Source organism: Bactrocera dorsalis, chromosome 4 (assembly GCF_023373825.1).
Source record: "Bactrocera dorsalis isolate Fly_Bdor chromosome 4, ASM2337382v1, whole genome shotgun sequence".
NCBI classification, from domain to species: Eukaryota; Metazoa; Arthropoda; class Insecta; order Diptera; family Tephritidae; genus Bactrocera; species Bactrocera dorsalis.
The window spans coordinates 55,759,156-55,780,591 of record NC_064306.1 but is presented as its reverse complement, the minus strand read 5'-3'; the positions used below and the strand labels follow the sequence as shown (position 1 = coordinate 55,780,591).

General features: G+C 33.9%; 1 long non-coding RNA gene across 1 annotated transcript; it reads left to right on the top strand.

Annotated features, from left to right (window-relative positions):
• Window positions 1-8,829: 8,829 nt before the first annotated feature.
• LOC125778272 (uncharacterized) lies at window positions 8,830-20,081 on the top strand. The gene is made up of 2 exons (XR_007422594.1): window positions 8,830-8,969; window positions 19,811-20,081. It is a non-coding gene; the product is annotated as an uncharacterized LOC125778272 (long non-coding RNA).
• Window positions 20,082-21,436: the final 1,355 nt, after the last annotated feature.

Below are 21,436 nucleotides of genomic sequence, written 5' to 3'. Positions count from 1 at the left end.
TATTACTACAAGCTAAATGCACGTGTGCAAGAGAAAAAAGTGTGGTAATTTGAGTCAATGATCATCTAAAAGCAAAGGTGAGTACTATCGTATTCTGCCGCTACAACAACAACTACAAGTATCGTTTGTAATTTGATTTATACAAAAGCTCTCAAATACAGTCCAAACTGTAGTAAAAACGCCACTCTTGACCTTGATGGCATACCTTTTAACGAAGTCATAATACTATTATATATATGCCACGATATTTTCAACTCATAATTTGCTGGTAACGTTAGCAACAAGTTATCTCGAAACTGAACCAGAATTTTTAAATAAATTCTGTTAATATCCGTGAATGCTCCGGTTTTTATGCACACAATCAATGAATTACTATTGACGTATGAGTCTTCGCAACGAAGTAAATTGGAATTTTTTAGAAGTTAGTCACAGCTAATTGACAAATAATCGGAAGCTCTGTGCATGTACTGAGGCAAATTGTGTAATTTTAAGAAATTCTAGTGATCGATTCATAATGCGTAATGTAACTAAATAATAAATCGTACACATAATTTTGTTTAGTTTTAGTATTACCATGATTATTTTTATAAATATGTACAAGGTATCTTATTGGAAAATGCAGCACCTTATAATCAAATTTATTTCATATACCATGTACACTAAATTGTGGCCCTTAGGCGTATACGTAACCCGTTGGAAAACGGGGTATTTTGCCTGAGGAAAAGCTGAAAATTATGGCAAATTAATATTGTCAACGTGAAAAATTACTTTCGAATCCACACTTTATCTTACTTGTTGCTAAAAGTGAAAAGGAGTTTTCACGACACGTAAATAGAGTTTCTTAATGGCTGAAAACTTCCAGTTCAGTTATTGTTGGGTAAAAAAAGTAAATTTGTTGATATTTCTACATGAAAGTGTATTTTAGTGAACTATTTTTTCCATATAAGTATACACTGTCTTTAAGGAAAAGTACTTTTGTTTTCAAAATTCAATTTTCAAACAAATTAATTCACCCTTGTTCCACATTGAACTTCTATTTATATCACTTACCTGCAATCATGGAAGTAAACCGTAGGAAATAATAAACCGATCATTAGTTGCCATTATATCTGTAAAAACTCTCACATACTCACTCCATTAACACAAGTTGTATTTCTCACCTTATTTATTTTGATACTTTTAAAATAGTTTAATTCTATTAAATATAATGAATGGCAATACTAATTGCAGTTTTAATCTGTGTTGGTTAGTCTATAAAATGTAAATCAAATGAAAGCATTTGCCACAATCTGTCTCTGCATGTGGTGAGTATATTTGTATGTGCGCATAAAGTAGAGCGCTGAATTCAAAAAAAATTTGAACTTCTCGTGGTTCATCTTTAAATTATCATAGACTCATTCACACCTACTTCGTAAGCCTTTTGCACATTTGTATGTTTGTGGCATTTCAAAGGCTGGCGCCCACTGCGTATACGCAACTTCCCTAATCGGATTGTCTTTTGGCGGCAGGCAAATGTTGTGCTTTGTGTTATGTCAGGTGTCTCTAAAATACTTACATTAACATATTTTGACCTCTATTTTTGTTTGTGCGTTGCTTTTGTAAAGACAAATTGTTTTTCTCGTGGCTTCAAATTTACAAATTTAGGCAAAGCAGGAGCTGTGACAGCGGCGGTGATCATGGATTGTTAGAAAACTGTTGTAGAAAGAAATAAAGAACAAAATTCAAACGTAATATTGATCTGGGTAGACTTTTATTTTCTATTATTATCTTTAATTCAAGGCCTACTACTCTGTGTGGTAATCATTTATACCTAAACTTATCACCACATTTCTGTTAAAGTTATGAAAGGGGTGTAAATCAATGAGAGAAAAGCTATGAGACCTTAATTCCATAAAATTGCTATGCACTGAAGTGTACAATTTTAGTGCAAATAACAGTTCATATCTGTTAGCTAGAGCCTTGGCTTTAAAGCGTTCACTATATAGTAGTGGTATATTGAATTTTAAAATTATAAAAAGGGAAATCGACCAATATAAATGCAACTCTAAAATATAAGCTTATACTATAAGATCTCAAATCGTTTAAATATTTTAGAAATGTTGAAGAACTCAAAGAAAAAACTATGTCTTAGCGTTGAGGAGTTGATTGATAGCCATTATTAAAATTTAAGTCTTTGTTTGCGATCGGAGAACTCCTATTAACTTAAAATGCAGCTAGGGACTTGTTTCCTATTAATTTCATACACTAGGTTATATTTATATATATATTGTATATACTAAACATATAGTCTAAGAGCGCAACCAACAAAGTCTCATTTACTTACACAAAAAGAAATCTGTTTTTTTGTGATAAGACTGAACATGCTTGTCGCATTCTCCGCATCTATTCCACCAACTTGGTGGTGGGTGGTGGTTTTTAAGCCATTAAAGTAGCAGTATATGCATATGGTATATTCTTCTATACAAAATCTACTTGTAACATATGTAAAAAGTATGAGTAAGCACACATGTTTTGTTGTTAACATATACACTTTTATGGTTTTCTCAATTTGGTTAATGTTATTTCACGCAAAGGGGCGTAAAACGAGTTTTGTTATGCTCGCATTTGTTGTTACTATATTAAGCGAAAACATTTTCGGCACTCACCAGTTAAATTTTTGTGCGCCTTAAGCTCTTACGAAAATTTTTTGATTTTCTTTACAAAATTCTATTTGGAGAAAAGTTCGAGCAACTTTTGGACGTTATAAAGGGTGATTTTTTTAAGAGCTTGATAACTTTTTTTCAAAAAGAAACGCATAAAATTTGCAAAATCTCATCGGTTCTTTATTTGAAACGTTAGATTGGTTCATGACATTTACTTTTTGAGAGATAATTTCATTTAAATGTTGACCGCGGCGCTGCGTCTTAGGTGGTCCATTCGGAAAAGTCCAATTTTGGGCAACTTTTTCGGAGCATTTCGGCCGGAATAGCCCGAATTTTCTTCGGAAATGTTGTCTTCCAAAGCTGGAATAGTTTGCTGGCTTATTTCTGTAGACTTTAGACTTGACGTAGCCCCACAAAAAATAGTCTAAAGGCGTTAAATCGCATGATCTTGGTGGCCAACTTACGGGTCCATTTCTTGAGATGAATTGTTGTCCGAAGTTTTCCCTCAAAATGGCCATAGAATCGCGAGCCTGTGTGGCATGTAGCCATCTTGTTGAAACCACATGTCAACCAAGTTCAGTTCTTCCATTTTTGGCAACAAAAAGTTTGTTAGCATCGAACGATAGCGATCGCCATTCACCGTAACGTTTGCGTCCAACAGCATCTTTGAAAAAATACGGTCCAATGATTCCAACCAGCGTACAAACCACACCAAACAGTGCACTTTTTCCGGGATGCATGGGCAGTTCTTGAGCCATTCAACCAGAAATGAGCCTCATCGCTGAACAAAATTTGTCGATAAAAAAGCGGATTTTTCACATTTCGAACCGAACACTGATTTGGTAATAAAATTCAATGATTTGCAAGCGTTTGCTCGTTAGTAAGTCTATTCATGATGAAATGTCAAAGCATACTGAGCATCTTGCTCTTTGACAACCATGTCTGAAATCCCACGTGATCTGTCAAATACTAATGCATGAAAATTCCTAACCTCAAAAAATCAACCCGTTATTAAAGAAAACTTATAGTCTTCTGTCATCTGTATGATTTTGCTTCATTTTCTTTGGTGTGGAAGTCTTGAAATGCAAATTTTATTTATAATCTTATAACTGCTTTTAATACTCAAATACTTTCCTTCCTTTTTGAGGTTGACTTTTTTTGCAAACCTTAAAATGTATGTTACATTATTAGCTGTGCTGCTCAAGCTCTTGTAAATATCACAAGAGTGGTGTGACACTTTCTGCTTTTTACACCGAACCTTTGATTGATGACTTGGAGCCAGTCTGACAGCGAGACGAAAAAGTGCAAAAATGCTGGAAGCGAGAATGAAATTGCGGCTTAGACTTAAATATGTTAAAGCTAAAATAGTAGCTTTTCTGTTGTTGCTAGTTGTCGGTTTTGCCTTGCTCTCTTGACATTCCTAATGTGTTGATGAAATATTTGACGTTTAATTGAGTCAGGTACTCATGGGGAAAATGGTATTATTTTCACATTCATTTCGATTGGGTTTATATTTTCCAATAAAACGCTGTGGATAAGCTTGCGAAAGCAAGGTTTGGAGCAATGTTATTAAGCATTAAAAACCCTTAATTTTAATTCTGAATAGAAGTGATATAAGAGCAAACTTATCTTTTAAAAGAATATTCTCAAAAAATGAAGTACATATTTTCTTTAATTTTAATCCAAGGACAGTTGTTTGATGTTATGACTATAACGATAAACTTTAATCTGGGATGTATGAAGAATGAAAAGCCAGTCTAAATGCCCTTACTGTTCATGTTTATGCTAATCATATATTTAAATAAACATTACCCTGTTCTTCGACTTGGCGAAACTAAATGCTTTTTGGGGCATAAAAATATTTGCACGAATGTAAAATCGTTATCCCCCATTAAATTTCATATTTTTAATGCGCTTGGTTACCCACGCTAAAAGCAGACAACATCCTTTGTTGTTCCGTTTTGTCAGAAAACTTCGTTTTACGCTGAAACATAGCAACCTTCGTATTTTTGTATTGTTGAGTACGGCAATAAACTTCACTTACGAATATTGAAGAAAAATTTTATTTTAGCAAATTATTTTGTACAATGCCAGGTGTATGAATAACTCTTAATACTCAAAGCGTGTCATATTATAATTAAACGAAATTTTTAGCCATATTCCCCTCCTGTTACAAGAAAAAGTTTATTATGATAAAAATGTTACATTTAAAACCCTGATATACTCTTCAATTTTCTTAAACCGCAACTGTTATGTGCTTTAACATATCTTAATTGTAATGTGCCATAATAGATCTAAATCTCAATTCGAATAATTGAAATTCATTATGGTCGGTCACATGCAACTTGTCATCATTTCCTTCTCAACTTCCAAAACCAAATTGTATTTGCATACTTTGAAGAGAAATCTAAAGCTTCAGATAATAAACTGTAATGAAAAGGACCACTTAAATAAATTAGTTCGGAGCAATAAAATGTTGCTTTCGGTATTCACACATTCTAGAATTCCTCGAGCAAACAAATATATGCATGTGTATGTACACACTCATACTGGAGACTTGGCTGACACATTGACAAAATACATGAAGTGAGAAATGACTTCGGTCAACCACAAACACTGTCAACACTTTGCATTTAATTGCCAGCGAAAACGAGAAAAAGAACGTGAGGAGGAGAAAATGTAACAAAACTATGGAAAAGATAAAATATAAAAACCATATAACTAGCTTTGGAATTAAGCAAATAGCATGTGGTTATTTGTCGCAAATATCACTCGACATCTGGTAAAGTATTTAATTTTTCGATTAAAATTAATTTTAAGATTAAATTTATTATAACGAGATAAATATTGATAGTTTTAGCACCTAGCAATCAATTATTACTGATTTTACCACAAAACATCTTCACAAGAGAATGGAAGAAAGTATTTAGTATCTCAAAAAATTATATTTTTATTCTTAGTTGATGATGTTAGCTAAATTTCAATAGCCATGTATCATAAATAGCTCATTGTTGAAATCAAAGCCGGCTGTACTACGACTTATACTACCACATGATTAACTATTAATTGTCCCATTTATCTTATATTACTCATTGCATTCATTCGATAATCTGTTCAAAGGACTCAGTTGAAAAATCATTAATATTCAATACTGCAGAATACAATATCTTCCTTTATGATTAAAATAAATATCTAACAGTACATTTATTCTCCTCTCTACATTATTTGAAAAATTAAATCCAGAAAAGCTGATTTGCTTCAAACAAGATCAACTCGCTTACGTATTGGCTGTTTCACTTCTTTAAACCGAACTGCAGCTAACTAATGAGCCCTCTGTCCGGAAATGTATTAAGTATATTCACGTTTTCTTTCAAATATTCGTAAAGTAAAACAGGTAGAGACACTCACTTTCAAACAATATAATATCGGATGTGCAGCAGCTAACCTAGTGTGAAGACAGGAAGCTAGCAAACCAAGATATTTGAATAATTTAGCATATGCTTTGTCTCTGTAAACTGCATTTAGAAAGCAATTTTACACAACTATCGAAAAACTCCGTAATTTCAAATTCTTATACACGGACGGTTCCAAAATCAACACCAAAGTTAGCTACAGCATAATTCAAAACAAAAAAATTATAAAAATCGCACACCTACCCATCTACAGCTCAAATTTCTCTGCCGAACTAATTGCCATTCACGAAGCTATCAAATACGCCACAAATTTACCAGGCAAATTCGCAATTTGCACTGACTCCCTCTCTTCTATAGACTCAATAAAAAACATAAACAACCAGGACTTCTATTCCAACTCAATTCGTAGGTTTCTATTAGAGAAACCAAATAAGCTAAAATTAATTTGGATCCCAGGTCACGTACAGATACCCGGTAACGAATGTGCCGACATAGCAGCTAAAAATGCTATAAATGGTCCACTCACAATTACACCCAATGTAGTCTTCTCGGACATAAAATGCTTTTTAAAATCACACTTCCTCCAAAAACACCAAAATGATAACAACAATCATTCACAATGGTACTCAAACATGTCACAAAACTCCAAGACAATCAACGACTACTTAAAAATCAGTACAACCTCTCTGACTAGAAAAGACCAAACAAAAATTATAAGACTAAGGCTAGGACACAATAGTCTCACACATAAACACCTAATTGACAAAAGCCTGTCCAACATCTGTAAATTCTGCAATAATCAAACAATCAGTACCCAACACATCCTCGATACATGCACATTCTTCGACGCCTACCGACTCTCACTTCCAAACTCAACACCTTCAGAGCTACTCAAAAATCCCACATTTAATAACTTAATAACACTAATAAATTATTTAAAGTTTTGTAATATATATAATGAAATATGAACATACTATATATTTCGCAGCATACTGTATAATTAACATCAACCACCCTTACCACTCCACTAACACCTCTTAACTTCATCGTAAATTATTTGCACTACTGTATATACCTACATTCATATTAGCTTAAGGCCTCAGATGCCATAGCCTTACTACTTTATATATTGTTTTCTGTAATTTAGTTTGATAAGTTCAATATTCTTGTAAATAAATAAATAAATAAATAAAGTGCTTGCATTTGTAACAGCATGATTTCTTTGAATTTGAATGTTAGTGGCCTACAAAGAATAAATTCTCTAAGTTTCTTGTCAACACACAAACTCTGAAGAAGTTTGTGCAAACATCACTTAAATAAAACTAGGAATATATGTTTGCATTTACAATGGCACAACATACTTAGTAAGGAATATGCAAAGTACGAGTTGGAATTTTTTATAAAGTACGGAAAACTTTTTTCATTTCTTCAAGACTTTTGTCAATATATACAGCTGCATTGACACAATCAAACAAGCATCCATAACCTTCTTGGCCAAGTTCCGGACACGAACTCGTTTCGAAGCCTCTTAAGTAGGTTCACACCACCCTTTAGTCTCTTATTTTGATTTAGAATCATGGTGATAGACCCAGGTCTCATCCATAGTGACGACTCGATAGACAAACTCCACTTTGTTCTTTTTAAAACGCTCCAACTGTTGCTAAGAAAGTCGCATTCGAATGTGTTTTTGGTTTTCCATTGTTAGCGAATGTGGCACCCATTGTTACACACAGCTTTCTAGAAACCCAAAGCCTCTACTAAAATCTCTTTATGTCAACTGAGGATCTTCCAAAACCATATCCTGCACTTTGGCTCTGATTTGTGGTATTGATGCGCTTTTTGGACGTCTTTCAGGTGGATCGTCTTCAAGGCTTGTTCGACCACGATTAAATTCAGCAACTCATCTTTCTACTATTCTAATTGTTCTAACAATCACTATACACCTTTAACATTTGTTCGAGAATTTCTTTTGGTGCTACACCTTCCAAAAATAAGAATTCACCGCACTGCACGATATTGAATTTTTTCCATTGTGAAAGAATACTGTGACACGGCGACACTAAATGGCTTGTAAAGAATGAATTGACAGATGGAAATGAAACTTCACAGACGTTCATTGAAGAGTGTACCAACAAAAACAAAACAAATTTTGGGCTAGTGGCAACGCCCTCCTTATCGAACGACAAAAACTTATTGAACAGCCTGGTAATTGCCTCAACAGTTATGGCGGACTTTCCTTCGAAGAAATCGATTGTTATACCGAGATCCTTTCTTTTGATGCTTATTATTACTTCTTTGCAGTCGCTGCGATACAACTTTTGCAAGAATGGATTTATACGCTGTTGAAGAGACAGCTGTCAGGTAGTCGTTAATCAAAAGTTTGGCTCAGAAATTTTTCTTCACGCTAAAAACCTTTCCGCAGAGTCCGGACATTTTTGTTAATTTTCAAATTATGTAATTTCCAGAAGAAAAGGCTTATTACTCGTTGTTCCATTTTCCGGACATTTTAGGTTATTTCCAGAATTATGGGTTTATCACTTGTCGTTCCAATGTCTACCTGTAGTGCACGCGTAAATGCAAACAACGGAAATAAGTGCAAATAACCTAATAAAAAATCAAGAATACGAGAAATAGACTTTTAAGATAAACGCTTTAATCCAATCTTTTTTATACTCTCGCAACAAAGTTGCTAAAGAGAGTATTATAGTTTTGTTCACATAACGGTTGTTTGTAAGTCCTAAAACTAAAAGAGTCAGATATAGGGTTATATATACCAAAGTGATCAGGGTGACGAGTAGAGGTGAAATCCGGATGTCTGTCTGTCCGTCCGTCCGTCTGTGCAAGCTGTAACTTGAGTAAAAATTGAGATATCATGATGAAACTTGGTACACGTATTTCTTGGCTCCATAAGAAGGTCAAGTTCGAAGATGGGCAAAATCGGTCCACTGCCACGCCCACAAAATGGCGGAAACCGAAAACCTATAAAGTGTCATAACTAAGCCATAAATGAAGATATTAAAGTGAAATTTGGCACAAAGGATCGCATTAGGGAGGGGCATATTTGGAACTAATTTTTTTGGAAAAGTGGGGCATGGCTCCGCCCCCTACTAAGTTTTTTGTACATATCTCGGAAACTACTATAGCTATGTCAACCAAACTCTATAGAATCGTTTCCTTCAGGCATTTCCATATATAGTTCAAAAATGGAAGAAATCGGATAATAACCACGTCCACCTCCCATACAAAGGTTATGTTGAAAATCACTAAAAGTGCGTTAACCGATTAACAAAAAAACGTCAGAAACACTAAATTTTACGGAATAAATGGCAGAAGGAAGCTACACCCAGACTTTTTTTAAAAATTGAAAATGGGCGTGGCGTCGCCCACTTATGGACCAAAAACCATAACTCAGGAACTACTCTACCGATTTCAATGAAATTCGGTATATAATATTTTTTTAATGCCCTGATGACATATACTAAATCTGGGCGAAATCGGTTCTCAACCACGCCTTCTTCCAATATAACGCTATTTTGAATTCCATCTGATGCCTTCTCTGTATAATATATACATTATAAACCAATGATCATAGCGGAATAAAACTTTACTCAAATACGGTATGTGAGCTGAGGTATCCCTTGTGGAAAAATTGTTGTGATCGGACTATAACTTTTCAAGGTCCCTGATATCGAACACGAAGAACTCAGTGCCCAACCTAACCTAACCTAATTTTTCACCGAAAATATCGGTAAATCTCTCAGAATTTAATTCTAATTAATTTTACAGCAAAATAAAAAAATATGTAAATGACGGATAATGAAATCTCGATTATCACTTTATCGTGCGAGAGTATAATATTGTTCGGTGACACCCGAACTTAGCCTTTCCTTACTTGTTTTGTTGGGTTTTTATCTTAGAAATGGAAATTCCGCTTATTTGGAAGAGATATACTTCGTGCTTAGAAATAATAATTTTTTCGTTATTTTTAATCTCATGAACGAATATATCCAGTCTCATATTCTAGATACAATACGAAAATCACTGCATTTTCACTAAAATTGCGTGTTACAGAGCATTTTAACCAAAGGCCTTAGAATTATGAAACTCTTATTGTAGAATCCATTTGAGACCAGCTAATTCGAAAAGTAGACGTTCTTAAGAAAAGAAACAATAATAAAATATTTTTCGATTAAATATATTTAATATTTTAAATTTATGTTTTCTTTAAACCAAACTCATTAACCCACAATTTGTGTTTAAAAAAATCGAAAACACGTTTCGATGATATAATAAATAACTAAACATAATATTATATAAGGTTTCATTTAATATTTTAGTCGCTTCGCACGAATTTGAACTAAATATTTACATTTAAATTAAGTGGAATTTGCTCTTTGTCTAGCGTTCTGTGGAAGTTTTCATGAATTATTCAGTGTTTACAAAGGTACAGCTGATTTCACCAGCAGCCTCAACTCTGCACAATTATATAATAATAAAAAGTTGCAACTTAGAACAGATTTAAAAGTCGGTACAAATAAAAGGCAGACCTTAGAATTTACGTAACTTTTTACTTCCACCCTACAGTTGTATACACTCCTATTTTACGGGAAATTTTATTCTCTCCAAGGAAACGTTCAGGATCGGGAAGGACCTCTCCGAGCCGTTCGATACCAAACGAGGTTTCCGTCAAGATCGGGAAGGACCTCTCCGAGCCGTTCGATACCAAACGAGGTTTCAGACAAGGCGACTCCCTATCGTGCGACTTCTTCAATCTGCTGCTGGAGAAAATTATTCGAGCTGCAGAACTTAATCGAGCAGGTACAATCTTTTATAAGAGTGTACAGCTGCTGGCGTATGCCGATGATGTTGATATCATCGGCCTCAACACCCGCGTCGTTAGTTCTGCTTTCTCCAGACTGAACAAAGAAGCAACGCAAATGGGTCTGGCAGTGAACGAGGGCAAGACGAAATATCTCCTGTCATCAAACAAACAGTCGTCGCACTCGCGATTTGGCTCTCACGTCACTGTTGACAGTCATATCTTTGAAGTCGTAGATAATTTCGTCTATTTAGGAACCAGTATTAACACCACCAACAGTGTCAGCCTGGAAATCCAACGCAGGATAACTCTTGCCAACAGGTGCTACTTCGGACTGAGTAGGCAATTGAAAAGTAAAGTCCTCTCTCGACGAACAAAAGCCAAACTCTATAAGTCGCTCATAATTCCCGTCCTGCTATATGGTGCAGAGGCTTGGACGATGACAACAACCGATGAGTCGACGTTGCGAGTTTTCGAGAGAAAAGTTCTGCGAAAGATTTATGGTCCTTTGCGCGTTGGCCACGGCGAATATCGCATTCGATGGAACGATGAGCTGTACGAGATATACGACGACATTGACATAGTTCAGCGAATTAAAAGACAGCGGCTACGCTGGCTAGGTCATGTTGTCCGGATGGATGAAAACACTCCGGCTCTGAAAGTATTCGACGCAGTACCCGCCGCGGGAAGCAGAGGAAGAGGAAGACCTCCACTCCGTTGGAAGGACCAAGTGGAAAAGGACCTGGCTTCGCTTGGAATATCCAATTGGCGCCACGTAGCGAAGAGAAGAAACGACTGGCGCGCTATTGTTGACTCGGCTATCATCGCGTAAGCGGTGTCTACGCCAGTAAAGAAGAAGAAGAAACGTTTTAAAACTTTTATTTCATCATTGTTGTTAATAAAAGAAAAGGACATAAACAAAAGGGATAGCAAATATATAAGACCAGTGTTTAGATAAGCGAAACTTATCGTTTATTTTTAAACACCCTATTTTTTCCTAATCGGAGTCGCACATATCCACACAAACCACAAAGCATTGTGTACTGAAAGCGTAAAGAATCTGCTGTTTAAAACAAGGGTGTGATTGTACTTAGCGTTATCCATTCGAATATAGAATTTCAGCTTGCAACCGTTTTGTTGCTACAATCGATAATTTTTACCAATTTTAAAATGCACCAAATATAATTTTTTCAGCTCAAACTAAGTTTGTCTTATACCCGTCGTGTTTTTATTTTTACAATTTATCGCTATTTTTATCGCCGTTTGCATTTTATTTGGGTTACTTGACCTTTCGGGTGTTCTTACAACTCTGTCCGCTTTGAAAAGTCCATTTCTTTCAATAATGTACATGATATTTCACCGGTGAAAAGAAAATTACAAAATTGATTTAGACTCAGTAAATTATTTGAACATTTTTTTCAAAATTTAAGAATAATAGTATAAAATTATCTTAAATACATTTCACTTCAAAAGTGGTACCAAATTTTGTACAAATAATTCTACATAATAATTTGTGTGCGTTGCATGTGCCAGACACCGAAGAAAGCATATTAGTTTTATAATTTAATATCTACATTTTGGCTTTTTTGTGACGATCCAGCTGTGCACCATTAGTGAAATTCTTGCTGAATTCTTTATTTGTGATGAAGATGAGAGGATGTACATCTATATACGTATATGAAAGAAAGTTGTTCTCAGTTACACCATTTATAACTCAAGAACGGCTGAACCGATTTGGCTAAAAAAATAATAATTTCAAAATTCATGTTTGTAGGAATCAATTGAACATATGTGTACAATTTGAAACAGAGTCTTCATCAAAAATAATACAATTGCTTAGTATATGGATTAGAAGAAAAGAACTGCAACCGAATATGCAGTGAAATATATTGTAACTGGCTCGGTAATCAGTCATTCAGTATGTCTTACACAACGTGCATCCCAAAAGACTGATGTCATAACCCTTGTAGTCAACCTTTTCGTCTTTCCACGCCTGAGAACCGGTTTATCATGTGCAGTCCACTAGAATGACTCTCGATTGGACGTCAGTGGGAAATGATGAAGCGTCCTGTTATATTACGCTTTATTTTTATATTTTATAATATCTACGCCCCATTTGTGCTGTAAGCGTAAATGTTACGTATACGCCTAGTGTCTTATCATAACAAAAGATATAGAGCGGCATTTGAATTGTGTTGAAATAAAGCAGAAGGCAAATGCACTACATATATAAAGAAAATAAGAAAGCTATGTGCATAGTCAGGTAAACATAAATAAAAATAATTGCTGCTCGTAAAAATAGCGGAATGTCTAGCGTAGACGTGAGGGCTAGAAAAATTTCAAGCTTAAGCACACAATTGGTAATGTAGGTCATTGTTACGACTTGTGCCAAAAACAATAAAAAATACAGAAAATTATATTTTCAAGACTAAGCAAATGAAATGGTTTCCAAGATATAAATTGGCTCAGGTGTTATGAATACAACTAGAAATTGCCATTTTATTGCAAATGTCGGTTTCAGAAAACTTTTATAATATGGTTCTTGTCTATTTGAACTAATAAGAAAATTATCCATTATTATATTTTCTTCTTTGATTTGAAGATCAAGCACTGGTGCAAGTACAAGTACTTTATAAAATTTCTTACCGCATTTAATAATTTAGTGTGTTGATGCTTTCGTACATCACATACAAAAATACCCATTATTAATCTTAACCATGAAATGTCATGAGGCATGAAACTGTCACCGGTGGCTATAGAAGTTCTATTAAATACCATTCATATGCCACTTAAGTATGTTTGTAAATATTTGCATGTGGGTGTATGCTAGGACGACGTAAAAAGCTATTCGAAATACTTTTTCTCGCATGCCAGATTGTATAAATTGCTATTCACTCATGCCTACTGTCCTTTTATTTCAAGTTGATATTATGTGGCCGTCTACACCCATGTTTCCCCCCAAGTGACATAAACCTTGAACAAGCATAAACCGAATTAGCTCCATCGCCTGTGTACAACCCACATTAACCAACCCACATTCTTTAGTTTTCATTTCAGTTTCTGTTAACTTCTTTCATATTTGTTGTTTATCAGCTACTGCCTGCGGTATGAACTCTTCCGTGTTCTCCCTATTCTCTGTATTTTTATGTCGGTAATTGTGAAGATATTCTTTTATTTGCACTATTATTATGTTTTGTTCGCAGTTATTACTACTTTATTGGTTGCTATTCTTGTAATTTTCGATGCTCCTGTTGCTTTTGGTAAAAATATGGATATGAGGATCACTTCAAGCACACTTCTCCCAGCAAAGCCAATTTTCGAGACGCTAGCTTACTTTCATTGTTTATTTGCTATTATTATATATAGAAGGGTAAACGTTTTTTTCTACATTACTTCTAAATATTTTTTTAATAATTTCCCTTAGCATTTTGACATTTGTTTTGTTATATTCTTAGTACTTTTGTGCTGCTCTGTTTGAACACATACATATGAACATCTTATATTTGCTTCGTTGGTCTACTTTGAGATTGTTGTTGTTTTTGCCAAGCCACTGTCTGCTTTGGTTGCCCTCTGAATATTGGTTGAATGATGTCTGCCAGCTGCTCGCAGTAAAAACCAAAATGAAATATATGTTGAAAAATCATATTTAGACTATATGTATACTTACATATGTGGACACTCGCTTATACATATATGTACATATGGTAAGCAGACGAGTATGTTGTATATGTCTTTAAAATAGTTTGTTCAAAGTCATATATTATTACATTTAGTCATAAATTAGTATGCTATGTGATAATAAATATGTATGTACGTATATTTTCTCTTACATACTGAAATATAAATAATTGTATTTGTTTCTATGTTACCTCATTAACATAACATAATAGTAGCAAGTAAACTGAACTCAAATTATATGCAGAATTCGTTGGAACCAAATGAGGCGAACTTTGGTGCGACTGAAATGTTAGGAGTAATATTTCAAAATATGCAAATTTTAGTCCTCTTGAACAATTATAAGCAAACTCATTCGCAATTATGTTAAATGAGGTGTGAGTTATACGTGTACGTAAAATTACTCTATGATGATATATAAATAATTAGCAATTATACACTTGTGAACATGAAGCTGGTTTTGTTTATGTCTGAAATATTATTATTCAGTTAGTTTTTGTCTTAGATAGTTCATAGTATAGACATATCCCACGATATTGGTGATCAATCGACCGGCCCAAAACGTGAAATTAGATGCTAACCAAAGTGTTCTCTCAATAAAACCGTTCATTGTTGCGATGCTTGGAAAATGGCCCAAATGTCACCGAGATCACGAACTTCGTTCGTTCTTACCGGCATCTTTTTTAACGAAATGTGGACCGATCATTCTACTTCATGAATTTTGCTTCTTGAAGGTTGCTCTTTTGTCCTAAATGCGGCAATTTTGTTTCTTTACATACCCATTGACTAAGAAATGGGACTAATCGCTGAACAAAATTTATTTTAAAATGTTGGATCTTCTTGAAAGTTTTCAAAAGCACTTGGAAAGGTCGACGAGTTTCAATTCTTGAACAAGCTCTAATTTTTACGCTTTAATTTTAAGATCTCGGATGCTATATTTTCTTCACTGCGTGGTGGACGTGGTCTATTCGAACAAATAATATCCCATAATGAATGCTGGGTCTCAAGATGGGTGATGATGTAGTAGGCCAATTATGTAGTAAACGTTATCTTTCCATGATGAAAATAACATGATAGCTTGACACGGCTTATGCGTGGTCTGTCAAAAAGAGACTATTGGAAAATGTACCTCTACTTGGAAATCATTAGTAGTTAGAAAAATCTTGTTGATTGTTTCTAAACACATAATGTATATATAGTTCATTATTTTTGTTTTCAAATTATATTTTGACGAGATATATAAAAACTAAAGAGCTTTCTGGAAATTGTATAAAAAAACTTTAAGCTTACAAATGATGTATTATAAGGTCCTGGATAAATTTAGAAAGGAGTTAATAAATATTTGTATTAGTTCTGAAAAAGCACAAAGAGTATATGACTAGCGAGGAATAAGGAAGAGTCACAAGAGCGGTACTAAAGCAAGGGTTTATTTCGATTTTTAAATTCTTTAAAAAATATATTAAGTACAAGCGCTTCGCCATGGGAAAGCATTTACAGACTTCAGTTGCTACTAAGGCAAAAAAAATGATATTTCATCTTTAAGTAACAATATTAATGATTCATCTATCATAGTGGACCTGAAATAATTTCAGAGCAGATTTCGTTTACTATGCCTAATCTAAAACAAACACTTTTACCTTTTCATTCAAACTGCATAAGGCTGCTCTGCACACCTTTTAGTATATATGTATAATACCTTGCACATAGTAAAACATTTCGAGTATAAGGTCCTCCATAGCAAATATTTGAAAGCAACTATTTTTTCTTGTACTGACATGGTGCGAATGGATAATAGACATTTCTGTTAGACACGTTGCGAAAGTGACATAAAAAAGATAAGAGAGAAATAGAAAAATTTCTATATCTAAAATGCCAAGAATGCATGGGGATGCCTGTAAGCATGTGATTGATGATTGGTTGGTATGTGGCCACTCTCACTCAGATTGAATTCCTTCCATAATTTCAATAAATTAACTGCCACTTGGAGGTTTCAACATAGACTCCTTGTGTGTAGATTATATGACCAATATAAAGTAAAGCTACTAATATTACTTGCCACATGTTAAACTCGTACGTGATGAGGTCGAGCGCTCGATGGATTGAGTCATACAGGTAAAATAGTGGTCATTTTTATATTACATATCTATACATATTACAATGTCGGTATTCTTGCTGTTTGTTTACTACAACAATGTTTGTACAACAAATAATGAACAAAATTGTATATTCATAGGTGAACAACAGCGAACTAAGAATGGGGTGCTCGCAACTGACAGGATAATTGCTAAAAGATATTTAACTTAGTCTTTGAACATTTCCCTTCCCTTTTAAATAAAATGAGCTCCTTATAACCTTCGTTGGTAGAATCTGTTTTCATTATTTACATTTGAGCCACATTGCTCCACATAATGTATGTAGCTAACTTATTTAACCCTTCAGATATATAATTCTTGTTGTCATAAAGTTTAAAAAATAGTAGCACGTATTAACAGCTATTTTTGTAAAGTTCACCATTTAGATATCGTGTGTCTCCATTGCAAACCATTTAAGCTGTAAGTGCTGACCCTAATCGACATTTGTTTTTGACTTTGCTCTTGCCTACTGCTGAACTCCAGTCCAGAATGATATTTTAATCAAAGTTTTGATTTGATCTTAATTTTTTTCTGATAACTTTAATTGTATGAGTAAATTTCTTCTTTGTACTTTATATACTTATCATGTACATATGTACTGTATAAGTATTGTATCATTAATAGTCTATCTTACAGAGTTATAATAAAGAAATATAATAAAACGTCGAAATCTTATACAATGTACTAGTATAGTTATGTCCAACTGTCTGCCGATCTGTCCGTATTTGATTAATTGACATTTAATTTCGCATATGGATTCAAAAGAGACATGCAGACATTTTTGAAATTGTAAATTAAAGTAATTTAAATAAAATTCATAGCACAATGACATAAAAAATACCGGAATACATACAAAAATATTTTAGAGATGAAATTGTTTGCATTTCATTACATTAACTCATATATTATATGCCGAAATTAAAAATGCGTTATATAACAAATAACATTTATAGCGCTTATTTCGGTATTGTATTTCAAGCTTCTGTGTCGTTAACATTTCCAGTTAAAGTGATGTTACAGTTTCACTTTAGATTGTCAAGTGTCTACGCGAACAGACGCGCAAGCACTTACATATGTATGTAACTACAAGAAAAGGCGTAGTAAAGATTTCAGATTCGCTGTTGCTTATTTACTATTTATTCATTGCTCATATAATATTATTTACGAATACTTAAAATTGTGAGTGACTACTGCTCATTTCTACACACTTTCGAGTGTGTGAAAGAATCAATCTCAGTTGACGTCAACTGTTAGTCAGTTTACACGTTGGATCCTCGTTGGTCGAAATAATTGCGACTTGGTGTAATGATAATTGTAATTACTTTATATTGTACATTTTCAGTCGAAACTAAGAAACACATAGTTAAGAACACAATTGGAGAAAATGAGAAGGATAGCACATTTATATTTGGATGTTCTTGCTTTTACTCGAGTTTCTCTCATACGGCAGATTGTAGACTTCTGAATTCAAAACATAGTCAATAATAGATTTTAGATTTGGTAATACTCTCTATAATACCGAACTTCCTTACTTGTCTTTATTTACATTTGGTTAGATGCAAATAATTTTAATTTTATCAGGTTTCATTATCATGTATAGACAATAGAATATTGGATGTACGATCCACGGCCGGAGCAGTGCCCCAAAATACACACAAACATGTCCTAAAAGCATAAATCAACTAACCTTCACCGTAATTAGTACAAATATTATTCATGCGATTCAATAAATACTTACAGCTGGAGAATTCGGCCAAATTGTTTGCTCTGGGGTGGTTAACCAATATACACTATGTAGTGAAATCTAATAACACATATTTGTACATACTTGTATATACATTCATACATCTATATGTTTACGTATATATATGTAGTATGGTTTTCTGTTAATTTTAGCATCGCCTACAATATACTGCTTTGAATTTTATTCATTTGCTGTAATTAATTAATTGCTAATAGTTTGCTCCAATAAACTTAATTAGAGATTCGAGTTAGTGGTTTCTATATTCTGTCGGGTATTTCCGCTCATTTATATATGATAATATTAGGACTTATAAATTAGTAGATACAATGCATAATTGATAATCGTAAGGGGCTAAGTCGATCTCCGTCTACCTATCTGTATAACTGCATATATGTAGGGAAAACTGCTCTAAACTTGAAAATAATATTAAATTTTCTTGTGAATTACCGCATTTCCCACTTTCTTTCATTTGGCAAAACCCACACATATATCTTCGTATTGCGTTTGTGATGAACTGATTGGCAACTAAGCTGCCATATGCAATCAAGCATTACTTGGTACCTCATTAAAAGTTCTCAACGTAGGTGGGCCATAATATTCCACAGAAAATTGTTATTACGCTTTAAAGCAGAAAAGCGCGTACCTTTGTTGAAGTTGACAAAAAGAAATAAATAAATAAAAATGTTTAAATAAGGTAACCCACTAAATTTGGGAGTAATTGGAAACATTATTTCCAATTAACTCAATATAGTTCGATTTTATTAAATTTAGTACGGGCAAGTTAGTTGCCATCACAGTATATGTTGCGTATACGAACTCGAAATATGTAATACTTTACGTAGTTATGTAAATGTCTTAGTTAATGCTAAAGGAAAGGAAAATAAATTTATCAATACTTATATCAATATTATTTATTCAAACATGATTATACTTGGTATCTCTTAAGCTTGAAAAATATTTGAAATAACTATCAATATCTGTAATGAAAGCTCTTGCTTAGCAACCACTTACCTAAAATCAAAAGCAAAAGTTCACATATAAGTCAGATTATAACATTGTCAACGAAGTGCTGTGAACTTTTTCGTAAAACTTGTGATCTAAAGTATTAATGGCTAGTTGTGCTTGTTTATATATTTTTTTATACTCTCGCAACAAAGTTGCTAAAGAGAGTATTATAGTTTTGTTCACATAACGGTTGTTTGTAAGTCCTAAAACTAAAAGAGTCAGATATAGGGTTATATATACCAAAGTGATCAGGGTGACGAGTAGAGTTGAAATCCGGATGTCTGTCTGTCCGTCCGTCCGTCCGTGCAAGCTGTAACTTGAGTAAAAATTGAGATATCATGATGAAACTTGGTACACGTATTTCTTGGCTCCATAAGAAGGTTAAGTTCGAAGATGGGCAAAATCGGCCCACTGCCACGCCCACAAAATGGCGGAAACCAAAAACCTATAAAGTGTCATAACTAAGCCATAAATAAAGATATTAAAGTGAAATTTGGCACAAAGGATCACATTAGGGAGGAGCATATTTGGAAGTAATTTTTTTGGAAAAGTGGGCGTGGCCCCGCCCCCTATTAAGTTTTTTGTACATATCTCGGAAACTACTATAGCTACGTCAACCAAACTGTATAGAGTCGTTTCCTTCCGGCATTTCCATATACAGTTCAAAAATGGAAGAAATCGGATAATAACCACGCCCACCTCCCATACAAAGGTTATGTTGAAAATCACTAAAAGTGCCTTAACCGACTAACAAAAAACGTCAGAAACACTAAATTTTACGTAAGAAATGGCAAAAGGAAGCTGCACTCAGGCTTCTTTTAAAAATTGAGAATGGGCGTGGCGTCGCCCACTTATGGACCAAAAACCGTATCTCAGGAGCTACTCGACCGATTGCAATGAAATTCGGTGTATAATACTTTTTTAACACCCTGATGACATGTACGAAATATGGGCGAAATCGGTTCACAACCACGCCTTCTTCCAATATAACGTTATTTTGAAATCCATCTGATGCCTTCTCTGTATAATACGAGTATGTATGTATATTAGGAACCAAAATAAAAAAAATATGTAAATGACGGGTAATGAAATCTCGATTATCACCTTATCATGCGAGAGTATAAAATGTTCGGTGACACCCGAACTTAGCCCTTCCTTACTTGTTTTCTTTTTCATTCATTTCATTTTGTTTAGCCTGCTCATAACACTCATTGGAAGTTAACTGCCAGCTTAATCCTATGTTCTATTACGATGATTGACATGATAGATATTATGTTACAAATTGTATGTATGAATATTTATAAATTTAATAGGCAGTAGTCAACAGATTGCTGCACTAAGCTTGCCAAATTCCGAAATATAAAAGGCAAATTACTTAGCAATAAGTATCATTGGCTTTTTCTAGTGAATTTAATTTTATTAGATGTTATAAATATAATCCTTAAGATCTCTGGATGCTGAAACTTTGAGAATTTTTTACATTTTCAATGTTGAATTTTTAAGCAACAAGAATTAAACTAAATACAGAACTTACTTGCAGTTATGTAAACACCTCCAGGGTAGTAATGAGCGTACCATAGTTTTCTTCTTTTTCATAACACATACACACACAATCATTAGTAATTTCTTAACTTCCGTCCAGTTCGCAGCTGGTGTCCTGTCATATCTGAATCTGTGCTTTTCAAGCTAATAAAATGCAAATCAAATGAAATCATTTGGCACAATTTGTCTCTGCCTGTGGTTAGTATTTTTGTATGCGCTCACACACAAATGTGCTTAATATAAAAAATTTTAGCTTCTTTTGGTTTATCTTTAAATTATCATGAGACCAACTTCCACCCACTTTTTAAGATGTTTGCACATTTATAAGTTTGCCGCATTTCAATGATGTCAAGTTCCCACTGCGTATACGCAACACCTCTAATCGGATTGTTTTTTGGTGGCAGGCAAAAGTTGTTCTTTATGTTGTGGCAGGTGTTTCTTAAACTCACACATTTTAATCTACG